Below are 13,300 nucleotides of genomic sequence, written 5' to 3' on the forward strand. Positions count from 1 at the left end.
CGGAATAGTGAGACTGCCAGCAGGCAGCAGCAAAGAGATGTAGCGACCTCGGTTTATTTCTCCAGCTTTCACAGACACACAAACACGCACACAGATTGCTTGGTCTTTTTTTTGTTTCGTCGTTGTCTGTTAAACCGCCAAGTGGAGCGACGTGTCTGGGAAGCTAGCCTCTTGGTCTGAGCATGTGTGTGCATCGCTTCTCGGCCTTTTGGCTAAGATCAAGTGTAGTATCTGTTCTTATCAGTTTAATATCTGATACGTCCCCTACCCGGGGACCATATATTAAATTGATTTTTCGAACTGGGAGATGGAAAAGGGGCTTGCTCCGTCCACTCCACGCATCGACTTGGTATTGCAGTAACTCCAGGACCGGTGCACCCCTCTCTCACTGTGAAAAACAAAACTAAACTCCTCCTGAGAGTACACCCGTCCGCCTGTAGACAATAAAGTGTCATTTACAATTCACAAACGCACTGTTTACAATTACTCCAACGATATTCTGTTGTAGTGATGTTATGGTTTGCGTCGAGGCATCGGGGCGTGTGTCGAGTACCTCGGCTCCTCCCCCAGCGAAGCTCCGTATCACATAGGCGAAATGACGTGGCGCGTGACGTTCGAGGCTTCATCTCGGGCTGTTCCGCGATATGGGTTCACAATTGGCACATTTCTACAAAAAGAAGACCCTACCCAGTTCCAAGATCACTTTTATGGCTATGTAATTAATCACACTCGTTCTCAGACATCGTACAGTTCTATTATTACAATTATTAGTAGGCTACTGTAGTTATAAGACAATCTATTTTGCCCGGGATGACTTAAAACCTTTGTCAAATGATTTGTTCTCTACCATGAGCTCGGGAGATATTTATGAACGGCACACTCACACGTATCACTGAAATGACTTTAATTCTTAAACGTTTTGATGTTGTACGAAGCAAACATCACATCATCACAGGAAACTCTTTCTTTCATCATAATTTCATTCCTTGTCCCTAGCGTACTCATTTGAAGCTTCGAGGTCGAACCACTTTGATGGTTCACCTGGCTGCGAGGCTTTGACGTTTCATGAGGCATCATCTCGCCACCACTATTCTGTTGTTTAAGAAAGAAAAAAGGATTCTTTCTGTGGCGTGTCGATAACTCGGACCTCCAGGTTTCCTTTCGTTATGCTTCCATCACGCTGATTTCAGATTCGCCTGTCATCGTGTGACCGGTGGTCTACAGTGTTTATTAAAGTCTAGACATCTCCGAATGCTTTGCAACCGTTCTCCTGGGGAACTCGCGTGGGCATCGTTCAGCCCACCTGAACGTTTACAACTCATACTTACCTGGCAAGGGAGATACCATGATCAAGAAGGTGGTTCGCTAGCAAGTCTGTAGTCGAGCGTTGTATGGGACACAGTGAATTGCGGACAGAACAAGCAGTCTAGCTAAGCCGGCCATGGCTTCATCAACTCCTCCGGCAGTTGCCATGGCCGCCCAACAGAATCGAAGGAATGCAGTGAGATTCAACCTCCTAGAAGACCTCGAAATGGACCGGTTTCAGTTCAGTCGACAAATTCTCCAGAAAGACCTTCAGTTTTCGACCAACGAACTGGATTACGTTTTTGCCTTCCCGGGTAAGAAGATATATGAAGTTGTCTTCACAACAGTGCAGAACTTTGACCTTTGTATGCAACGATTTGATGAGAAGAAGAGATCAGCACCGAGCTTCAAGAAGATCACAATGATACCACTGGCAGAAAGAGATGTAAAGACAGTCCACGTGATTATCCTTTCTGAAAAAGTTAGAAATCAAGACGTGTGGACCTGGTTATCGAGGTTTTGCGATGTCACCAATGGAATGGAGGTTACCGACATCGATGGAGTAAAAACAGGAACCAGACGCTTCCAGGTGCGTCTACGACGGGCTGAGGGAGCAGTCCAACACATCCCCAACACGATCCAGCTGGGAGCATTCCGTGGCTCTGCTTTCTACCCTGGCCAACCCAAGCAGTGCAGGAGGTGTGGAAGCCTGGACCATCTTGCGGCCGCCTGTCCAAGCAACAACTGCAAAAGGTGCAAAGCATCAGACCACAACACAGACCAGTGCACAACCCCACTAGAATGCAGCTTGTGTTCTTCAACCAGCCACAGATTCAGGGACTGTCCCAAAGCCTACTCCAACCGAGTGAAGCTCAACACTATCACCAACAACTTCCCGATGAACCAAGGTCTTAACGAGGACCAACCAATACACCAGGTGCTGCTCGTTCCCCAAGAACCGGATGCAGCCCCAGATAATGAACCAATATTGGACGGGGCTGCAGACCCCATACCGGATGATTATGTAGGGTCCACTGCCATCGACGCCACCCTTGCCCCAGCGATCGACCACCGGCCTGCACAGCAAGCGGAATCCACCCCCAGGCCAGAACAGGGCATCCAGCGAAGGAAATCTCCGGCAACTCTCCAGGAAGCAGGTGACATGTTAGAATTCCTGCTGGCTAACATTCCTGATATAACGGATCCCGAAATGCCCGCTGAGAGGGGGAACCCGCTGTTGGAAGCACTAGAAACTCCTCCGGCTATACCATTGTTTGAAAGCCCACCCGACCAATCAGCACATTCCAAGAAACGTCAGATTAATTCTTCATCATCAGGTGAGCCATCCCTCCTGACGATTTCCACGTATCCCGGAACAAAATGGTCATCGTCCCCTGAAAAAAAACCCTCCTTTCTCGAAGACGAGCAGGTGGAGGCCTTTACTGCTGTCACGCACATCAGGGAAACCCACAATCCGGAGCCTCTAGCTAGACCCAAACGACCAAAAAAGATCAGGAAAGACCAAATATAGTTTTTGCCCCCCCCCCCCCCCCCCCACTCACTATCCTGATGCCTGTCCTCTCCATCTCATCCCTGAACACTAGAGGCCTTAATGACCCTGTGAAGTGCCTGACGGCTTTCACCTTTTTAAATAGTGAAAAACATGACATCTTTCTACTCCAAGAATGTAATATACCATACAGAGACGATTACAAGACATTTGAACAAAGATGGACTTTTGGCCAATCTGTATGGTCAGGGGACAACAAGAACAGAGCGTCAGGGGTTGTGGTTTTATTCAAAGGTAAAGATTTCTGCATACAAAGGGTCAAACGAGTGATTGGTGGAAGACTGCTTTGCATTGACGTTGAATGGCACCAGCTAAAATTTAGAATAATCAATGTTTACTGTCCACCTGATCTAAATGAACGCCTAGAGGTTCTTAAAGAAATACAGCCGCTTCTTGTGTGTGGAAGCGATGTGATCCTGGGCGGGGACTTCAATTGTCTTATGGACAAAAAGGACAGAATGACCGTTGCTACGGTCAGGCTTGACTCAAGTTCAGAAATGTTGAATAACCTCATCAAGGATTTTAAACTTAATGATACCTTTCGCTATAAGAACCCTAACACACCAGGCTATACATGGTCAAATGGCACCATTTGTTCACGTATTGATTTTCTGTTGACAACAAAGAACATTTTAGTTTCTGATGCAGCTGTTACCCCAGTTTTTTTCAGTGACCATTCAAAAATTGACTGCACAATAAGGTGCAATGTTAAGGCTCATACAAGCCAAAATCCCTGGAAATTAAATGTTTTATTACTCAAAGATCTAAAATTAGTAGAAAGACTAAAGGACAAGTTAAAAAGATGGATTTCACTACAGTTTTTATTCCAGTCAGTCGGTGAGTGGTGGGAAGACTTAAAAAGTCGGACCAAAAACTTTTTCACACGAGAAGGGAAAAGAATTGCAATGAAAAAGCGTTTCAAATACAAAAAACAACAGGCAAAGTTACAGCGTTTATATACGATGGCCCATTCAGGGTTTGATGTGGCAGTAGAGATTGCGAGGCTAAAGAAGGAGATGATGGCTGTTACTGCTGAGGATTCTAAAGGCCTTCTTATGCGTAGCAGGACTAAACACATGGAAGATAACGAAAAATGTTCCAGATACTTCTTTAGGAAATTAGCCAGACCCAGGAACACCATGTCATCCATTCTGAATGAGGATGGAATAGAAAAAACAGAAACTAAAGACATCCTTGCTTTAATACATACCTTTTATACTGAATTGTATAAAGAAGGGGTGACTGACATAAACGCCTTGGAAGACCTCTTGAGTTTCTTAAAGCCAAACGTCGGTATTGCCTCTGAACTCGAAAGTGACTTAACTGTAAATGAATTGACCAAAGCCATACAGAGCATGCAAGATAATAAGGCCCCAGGAGCTGATGGGTTACCCAAAGAATTTTATGTTACCTTTTGGGATATATTAAAAGACCCACTTTTAGAGATGTTTAATGAAAGTTTGCATAGTAATAATCTACCATTATCCTTAAGAACAGGTATCATCTCCTTGCTTTACAAAAAAGGAGACAAAAAAGACATTAAGAACTGGCGCCCACTTACCTTGCTTGGTGTAGACAGAAAGATCCTTGCAAAAGCCCTTTTTTTCCGCCTGCAACAAGTGTCTGGGCAGATTGTGGGGGAAGAGCAGACATGTGCAATACCTGGAAGATGCATGAGTGAAAGTCTTGCCTTAGTCAGAGATTCCTACCTCTACGCATATGACCGCAGACTGCCATTATGTATATCCGCCTTAGATTTGGAAAAAGCATTTGACAAGGTTAGCCATACCTTCCTCAGGAAAGTCCTGGTTAAACTTGGTTTTGGGCCTCAGCTTAGAGCTTGGATTGACTTGCTGTATACTGACTGCTTAAGCAAGGTTGTTATCAATGGTCACTCCACTGACACCTTTGAAGTTTGCTCAGGAGTAAGACAGGGATGCCCATTGTCTGTTATGTTGTTTATATTTGCCATGGAGCCCTTGGCTCGGGCTATAAAGGAAGACCCTTCTATTCATGGTCTCCAAGTCCCTGGAAGCGGGGGACAGGAAGCCAAGCTAGCCGTGTATATGGATGATCTAATAATATTATGCACAGACAATAAGTCAATACTCAAAGTGCTATATTGGTGTGACCAATTCTCCGCCGCCTCTAGTGCCAAACTCAATAGGTCAAAAAGTGAAATCTTGTATCTTAATTGGCCTGAACCTAATTTTAACCACGGCCTGGTCCAAAGGGATGAGAGAATTAAGATTCTTGGACTAGAGATTGGGCAAAATATGGAAAATATTAATTGGGAGAAAAAACTACCAATGATTAAAGGTAAACTGCTCCAATGGGAACAAAGAAATCTCACCTTTACGGGGAAAGTACTGGTGATCAACTCAGAAATCGTTGCTTCTCTCACTTACCTTGCCGCAACAATTCCAGCCCCCAAGCATGTAATGACAGCCCTGAGAAGATGCATTTTTCAGTTTGTGTGGGGAGCGCAGCAAGAGAGAATTAGACGAGAGATAATGTATAGACCATTGCAGAAAGGGGGTCAAAATGTCCCTGATCTAGCAAAGAAAATGGAGGCTCTATTCCTGACGCCCATATTGCAGGCAGTACTAAACGAAAATAGGAGGAGCCTATGGCCAAATTTCGCCATGTTCTGGGTAGGCCATCAAGTCCTAAGGAAAGTGGGGTTAAGACCGTGCCTAAAAAGACCTCATGCAGAGAAGAGACCTCCGCTGTATGAAAGGGTGGTGACCTTTGTAAAGTCTGGAAAGTGGCGGGATGTTGGCCAGGTAGACCGAGCCTTTGTGGAGAGTTGTTTGAGCCCCGAACGGTCAAGACTGGTTACTGTTGGCGTGCTGGCTGAAACCAGCTGCCTTAGGGTGTGGAGAAATGTCAATTCACCTTTTTTGTTCAATGCATATAGAGAGCTCGCTTGGCAGGCAGTTCAGAGGTGTCTCCCTACACGAGACTTTCTGAAGAGACGGGGGTCATCTAAGAGCGCAAGATGTCCCAGGGTGGGGTGTGGTGGAGATGAGGATGTTTCACATTTGTTGTGGTCATGTGGGGTGGCTCGGAGGGTTTGGCGCTTATTGGGGCCATGGCTGGGTGACCTGTTTAGAGTCCCAACGGAATCAGATGTCCTGTATGGGGTTATAAAGAGTGGTGACGGTAAGGGCTGGGAAAGATGGTGGGCCTTGATTAATTGCACAAAAGAGTCGATGTGGAGGTGTCGTAACCTAATGGTGTACAAGAGCCTTTTGTTTTCAGCGGAATCAATCGTTAATTTGAGCATGACCTTGGTCAAGGATTATGTGTGGAGGGACAAGGAACGATATGGAATTGTGGTATGTAAGGAACTCTGGAAAATAGAGAACACTGAGTTATGTAGAATTTTGTGTTAACATTTGAATGCGTTGACCTTGCTGTAAAATGTAACTATTTTGCTTGTTAACCTTTGAATGTGTTTTGACCTTGAAACCATGTTGTAAAATGTAACTCTGTGCCTGACTTAAATAAACGCCTAAAATTGAAAAAATTGATTGGTTCACCCATAGCGAGGCTCAGCCATTGCACTGAGGCTGTTGCTGACCCGTGCGAATTCCCCAAATGTGGGAATCTCGATTGCATAATTTCTGGTAGTGGGGGACTGCGTTCGCGCTCTCCCCTGATCATGTTGTTCTAAAGAAATAATAGCTATGAATGATACCACCCTGAGCACGCCCGATCTCGTCTGATCTCGGAGGCTAAGCAGGGTCCGGCCTGGTTAGTACTTGGATGGGTGACCGCCTGGGAATGGCTCATGACCCCCCAAAGTCCCTATCCCTCAACACTGGGATCGATCCAAAAGGATTAAATTAAATTGTTACATTTTTGGGCTGAATTAAGAAAAATAATAAGAGCCATTCACAGAACTCATTGTTTTGACCACACAGGGAGTGCAGCCATCACAGTGGGGGTGTATTCACACCTCTGGTTGCGGGAGTGAAGACACAAGGACTTCTAATTTCTTTGGTGTGTTTTTTCTTTCCAATACCCCACCCCTTCTGAAACCCAAGCACACTGAGACTCCAAAATACTTTTACAACTTTTATTTTTCAACCAGAATGTGTTTCATTGAAAAGGCAATCAATATAAACACAAATAAACAAGATCATTATAGTTAAAAGCTCGCCCACCACGACTAGGTACAGATCTACAGGCGAGAACACGAGAGCATGAGACGAGAGACAAACATGTACTACCATTTGCAAACATTTAGTTAAACATGGAGCTGACAGACATACACACATCACAAGGACAGGCACATATAAATAACATTAATAATAATAAAAAACACTCAACAATTAAAGAACACACACACACACACACACACACACACACACACACACACACACACACACACACACACACACACACACACACACACACACACACACACACTTGTACTTAAGATACAAATCAACAATTGGCTTGTACAGGCTAAAGTGCAATAATGAACATGATTATCCATAGACTCGGGTGACCAATCAACAAATAAAGGCTCAAGCTGTTCCTCCCTTTTGTGTTTTCTTGAGCAAACTTTTGTTAAAACTGAAGCAGACAAATACATACAAACATCACAAAGACATGAAGCTGACAAAGACAAACAACATGCATGACAAAAACACAGATTATCTGAACATGAACAACCACTAAAGGGTATGTAAACTGATTGTGTTAGATTGGAACTGATTATGGTTTAAAAGATTGGCCTCGATATTGAACATAGAGCAGAATGGATACTACAAAGTTAATTTTAACAGCAATATAAATAATAATAAATAAAAAGCGAACAAAAGAACTTCAAGTAAATCTGCAAAGTGCCTTTTTTTTGAACGATATAAATAAATAGATAGTGCTTAATGAAGCACTTTAAAAAACACACACAAAGACAAAGACAAACACACACAAACAAGCCTCTTTCTCTCTCTTACAGATGGCACAGGAACAGTGGCATCACAGAGGTAAGTTATTCACACACACACACACACACACACACACACACACACACACACACACACATACACACACGCATTTCCAGGTATTTACACAGTCCTCCTGTCCAACTCTGCATCCACGACACTCTTAAAGTGTTCAAAGTTGTCATACACCACATTGTAAAAGCCAGGGGTAGTGGACTTCCTAGTGGATGGACAGTAGGAAAACATTTTCTGTATGCTTCCAGCCACTTTGTCCTTGAAAGGGTTGTACCTCTTCCACTGTCCACCACAGTTTGGCATGTGGCAAGCCCCACATGGCCTTGAGGACTTGTTAGGCATGAATGTCTTCACTGTTGGTGCAGGAGGGACAAGGCTCTGGCTGCAGGATGGCCCACGAAACAGGACGGAGGGGGCCTGTGGCTGTGCGGGGAGGACCAGCAGTATGGGTGCTGCCGACACAGGGGGTGGGCCGTAGGTCAACGCAGCAGGTGGCCTCGGCTGGAGGTGGGTGGGCGCAGGAGGCCTCGGCAGAATGGGGGTGAGCGCAGCAGGCTTCAGCCGGGTGGAGGACGACAAACCCAGTGGGCTGAACGGGCCGGTTCGCTGGAGTCACAGGCTCATCAACAAATAATCTGGAAATATAAAATACACATGTGATCAGTATTGATATGACGTGTGTGCTATTTGCTTTCCACAGCCAACAGGTGAAACAAAGTGCTTATGACAACTTAGCTCCGCTTCTCACCACGTCTCTTTCCAGCCTGGTGATGGATGTGCCGGTACTGGACCTGAGGCCGGTCTGGCGGAGCAGTCGCTCCTTCTGCCACTTCAGCAGCTCGTTCTGCTCTCCCTGCTGGCAGTACTGGAACAGCAGCCACACCAGCCAGCCGACATCATTCTCCACAAGCCACCTGAAGGTCTGACCGGCGTGCTTCCCGAACGTGATGACCAGCTGACCTTTCCAAAGGTCTCTGCTGTCTTGAGATCCAGCCATTTAGGGTCAACAACAGTGCTGCTGCGGGCCTCTGCCACAGACCTTGCTGCCTCTGTACAGTACAGCCTGGCCTCTCCTAGCCGGTACAAAATGATGTTGGGGTACTGGTGTAGCTGTTGATGGCTGACCAGCGATGGTTTAGTGGCCAAGCTCTTCCCGCAGACATCACAGGTAAAGGTCTCCCTGGCGTCTGCATGGATCTTCAGATGACTCGCCAGGTTGGACTTTTCACCGAATGTCTTGTCGCACACGGTGCACTGATGTGTAGGCATGTTCCATCTGGTACTGTAAAACATGAATAAATGAGTAAAACTAAAAGCAGATCATTTAGATTGACAATATGTAGCCCTTTATTATACAGAAATCTGCTGTTGGTGTATTAGCCTAGGACAACAAGCTCGCCAGATTGTCAAGAGATTAACACGGTCGCCAAATTGCTTCATGTTACAATTACTCTCGCATCAGCTGTTGTCTCAACAGTCACATTTACCCATATTAACACATATCCACATCAAATTGACCAAGAAAACGTTGATTGTCGCCGAAAAGCAACAAGTTTGCAGGTATGCGACGTAGCCCTTACTATTGTAAACAGTGTCGTTAGCCGCGCCTAGCTATCGTCACAAAACACACATTAATCAGCTTATTATTTCAACAACCCTTGGGTGAATATAGTAATGCCATACACCGTTGGAAAGCTTAGATTGCCACGATTAAAACGAGACTTCCCACGGGTAATATGGTTGCTCACCGACAAAACGGCGGTAGGTTGACTAAAGTCTACCCAGCAGCTAAAAACGTAACCTCTACGTCTTCCCTTTATACACAACGAGCACGTTATGACATGGTCGAAATCTTTTCTCTTTCTACAAAATCGAAACAGCTTAATACAAACCGTAAAAAAAAAAGTCTAATTATTAACTAGCAAACGATGCAGGGGATAAAATTTACCTGAGTGAATCCTCCGTTGACTGCTTCACCGGGGAATACCACGTGCTGTAAGCTATTTTCTTTTTCAACTCGAGCTCATTGGCTGCAATAGAGTTCCGGGTGTTATAGATATATATTTATTTGTCATTGGACAGAAGTACAACGAAATTCAGTGCACTCACGTACTGGTCTAATTTAAAAAGGTAACATAATAAATAATAAAGAAAGAAAGAAAATACATTCAACATTTCGTTCACTCACTGCTTCACCTGTAGTCTCATATAAGCCTCCACTGCTCCAAACTCTATTTGTGAAACATGCAGACGGAATAGTGAGACTGCCAGCAGGCAGCAGCAAAGAGATGTAGCGACCTCGGTTTATTTCTCCAGCTTTCACAGACACACAAACACGCACACAGATTGCTTGGTCTTTTTTTTGTTTCGTCGTTGTCTGTTAACAGGGGTGCAAACTCATCAGGGATGAAAAAGGTGACAAGGACCCAAACCCCCTCGCGGAATATATATATATATATATATATACACACACACACATATATATATATTGCATATGCTTCAATGTTATTCCAGTAAAACACAAATAAGTTGCGGCTATTTAGCTTGGATGGTTATCAACTTTCACAACCCCTTTAACTCGTCCTTGATTCTTTTCCGAACAAGGGAATGAGAAATGAAGCCAGTTCTTTGTTTTTTACTTCTGTTTATTAGAATTTGACATGGGTAACTCACAGAATAAACATTTGAAATACTTCCTACTTAACTCCCTTCCCATTTGGCTCCCCCCACCCCAACCCAGCATCCCTTGACAGAAACACAACCAAATATTTAAATAAACCTTTGTATACAATATTGAACTACATACAAAACTAAATAAAATAAACATGTCAGGTACACAAAAATCTCAAATCTTTTTTGCCTTTTTTGCCTGTACCAGTACTTCCAGTGCCTTTTTCCGTTTTTGAGCGGTTATGTGCCTCAATTTGGCTTGCCTGTCCTCCTCCACTGCAGTCTTCCTGCTTTGCGCGCCACTGGTTGATGGCTGGCACTCAAACTCTTCCTGCCTCTCTTTTTTTTTCAACATGGCCTGTTGTCTGCGAGCCTTGTCCAATGTTCCTGCAGTGTGGATGTTCCTGCAGAGGACCTTATCGACCCTGGAGAGCTTCACATCATCTCTCTTAAACATCTGGATGGCCGTCTGACTCCTGGACCTGAGGGCATTTTTGGTTGTCTGGATAGCATTGTAGGTTGCCATGCTCATTTTGGTGCTTTTGTTGGTTATTATGTCTCCCATGGCACTGAATGATGATTCTACCATGGGTCCGTGGAAAATGGAGAGAGCCCCTCGAACCACATGGTTTAGGCCTGGGTACCTGCCAGTGTCCATCACTTTTGCCCACCAGTTCACCATGTTGTCACCATCGCTGTACAGGGGAAGGGTAGAATCCACATTGAATTTCACCACTTCCAATGGCACGTCACACTGGGGTGGCACCAAGTGGCCCATCATCCCTGGCCCTGACAGCCGCTTCAGCAGTATTCCAGTCTCTGAGTGGCCTCTTACCAATGGGTCCAGAGCAGACAGTGCCTGTAGGGTCCTGCTGTTCAGTGGCAGCTTTTTCTGCATGTAGGCTGCTGTTGACATGTATGCAGTCTTCACTGTGTCGAGAAACTGCCGCACAATCGGATGACTTGGATTTTCTGCCTTGAGTTTCTCAGCCACCGGTCCGACATAAAACTCCCTGAGAGGCAGCATTTTGTCCCTGAACTCCATCTCCATGAGCTTCTTCGGTGTGGTGTGAAGATGCTCAGCCTTGACAAAGCATGTCATGCAGTTTGTGGACAAGGGTTTGGCTACCCTGGAACACCATCACATACTCCTTGAGGATTGGAAGGACACCAAGGTAAGCGCTCAGCTGGAGGTTAGTGTTGAGACTCTCGAACCAGAGTTTCTTCACCACCCTCTCTTTTCTGTCCTTACCAACCTGTGTCATTCCTTTTTTGGAGAGATCCTGGTGGAAATAGTTGATCCTGGCCTTTGCCCGCTCACCAACACTATGGTCCTTGTAGATCTCCTGTAGGACTTCTTCGTAGAGGGTCTGGTCTGCCTTGCTAAGGAATCCATAGTAGAGCACCTTGTATGCCGGCAACATTCGGCGAGTGCTGATCCCCACATCATAAGCCGACAGCCACCGATGTGCCACAAACCGTTGTGGGTTCGTTCCCTGAATGCCCATAAACTCACAGATCTCAATCAGGTATTTCGACTGGTCTGAAGCCCACTGGTAGTCTGTGTGTAGGTAAAGAGCTGCTCTAGGTGGTGGCCGAAGGGGGCAGCAAACTGTTTGGCGGCATTATGGATGTGGTGGCAAGAATCTCCATCCACATCCAAGAGTTTTTGGCAGTGCGTCCCTCTGATTCTGGTCTCCAGCCCAGACTTGCTCCCACGCATGACATTACAGGAGTCCATCATCATACCGATGAGGTTGGCAAAGGGAATGTTATGGTCATTGAAAAAGGTCACCAAGGCCGTTTCCAAATATTGAGCCGTTCCCTTTAGGACTTCAATGGAGCCAAGGTGTTCAACAACCACATGCTTAAGCTCCTGATTAAAGTAGCTCACAAGAATGGACAACACCTTCTTATTTGAGTTTGATGTGCTCTCATCTAAATTAATTGAGAATGGTGTTGATCTGATGCGCTCATACGTCCTCTCGGAGAAGGTGTGCCCCAGGCCCTGGACCATCTTGTAGGAGGCAGCAGTCCGGGACAGCTTCATGCCCGTCAAAGCTGGTTTATCCCGAGCCAGTGTCTGGGCAAGCTCAACAATGACAGGAGCTACAGATAGGGGGAGGGAATGTTCTGCAATGGTTCCAAGAACCAGTGCCTGAAAAAAAAAAAAATTGTTAGTATTTTATATGATACCACTTGCAAAGCACATTCTTTATTAAAAAAAACGATTTCCTTGTCTGCTTATCTAGGCTTAATGTAAGGATCTATGACAACAACTAGCACATACTGGCTAACCAACACTCACTTCTGCATTTGCTACCCTTTCAAAGAGTGGTACTGGCACCTTCACTCTTTCCCTCATCTGCTCAGGGCCTGGCATTGAGGAGCTCTGTTGTGATGGGCCAGGCATTGATGGTCCCTGCTGTGACTGGCCCTGAGTTGTTGACACTAATATGCTACGTGTGGTCATAATACCCACCACCTTTTGGGTATGTTTTTCTGTTTTACAGTGTGCCAAAAGGGCATGGGAGCCCTTGGTAGAATAATTTATCTCTTTGCAGCAGAGGCTGCATCGGGCATGGCCTGGTTTGTCAATTTTTTTGAAAAATTGAGAAAGTGGAAACACATATTCTACTCCCTTCACATTGCTCTTAGAGTCTAGCTTCAGCCAGGACCAGGACCATTTGCACCTTACTCCTGCCTCTAGTTGAGCCACAGTAATGGCATCCTCCTCCTCAAAATCTCTCATTCTGAAAACAAACTGAAGTGGGAGAGTGGT

General features: G+C 45.3%; 1 non-coding gene and 1 pseudogene across 1 annotated transcript; both read left to right on the forward strand.

Moving 5' to 3' along the window:
* Positions 1-192: 192 nt before the first annotated feature.
* Positions 193-383, forward strand: LOC130378508 (U2 spliceosomal RNA). The gene has a single exon (XR_008894731.1). It is a non-coding gene; the product is annotated as a U2 spliceosomal RNA (small nuclear RNA).
* Positions 384-6,403: 6,020 nt separating this feature from the next.
* LOC130378505 (U1 spliceosomal RNA) lies at positions 6,404-6,539 on the forward strand (annotated as a pseudogene).
* The last annotated feature ends 6,761 nt before the right edge of the window (positions 6,540-13,300 follow it).

The sequence above is a fragment of the Gadus chalcogrammus genome, unplaced genomic scaffold, assembly GCF_026213295.1.
Source record: "Gadus chalcogrammus isolate NIFS_2021 unplaced genomic scaffold, NIFS_Gcha_1.0 GACHA082, whole genome shotgun sequence".
Lineage (NCBI taxonomy): Eukaryota > Metazoa > Chordata > Actinopteri > Gadiformes > Gadidae > Gadus > Gadus chalcogrammus.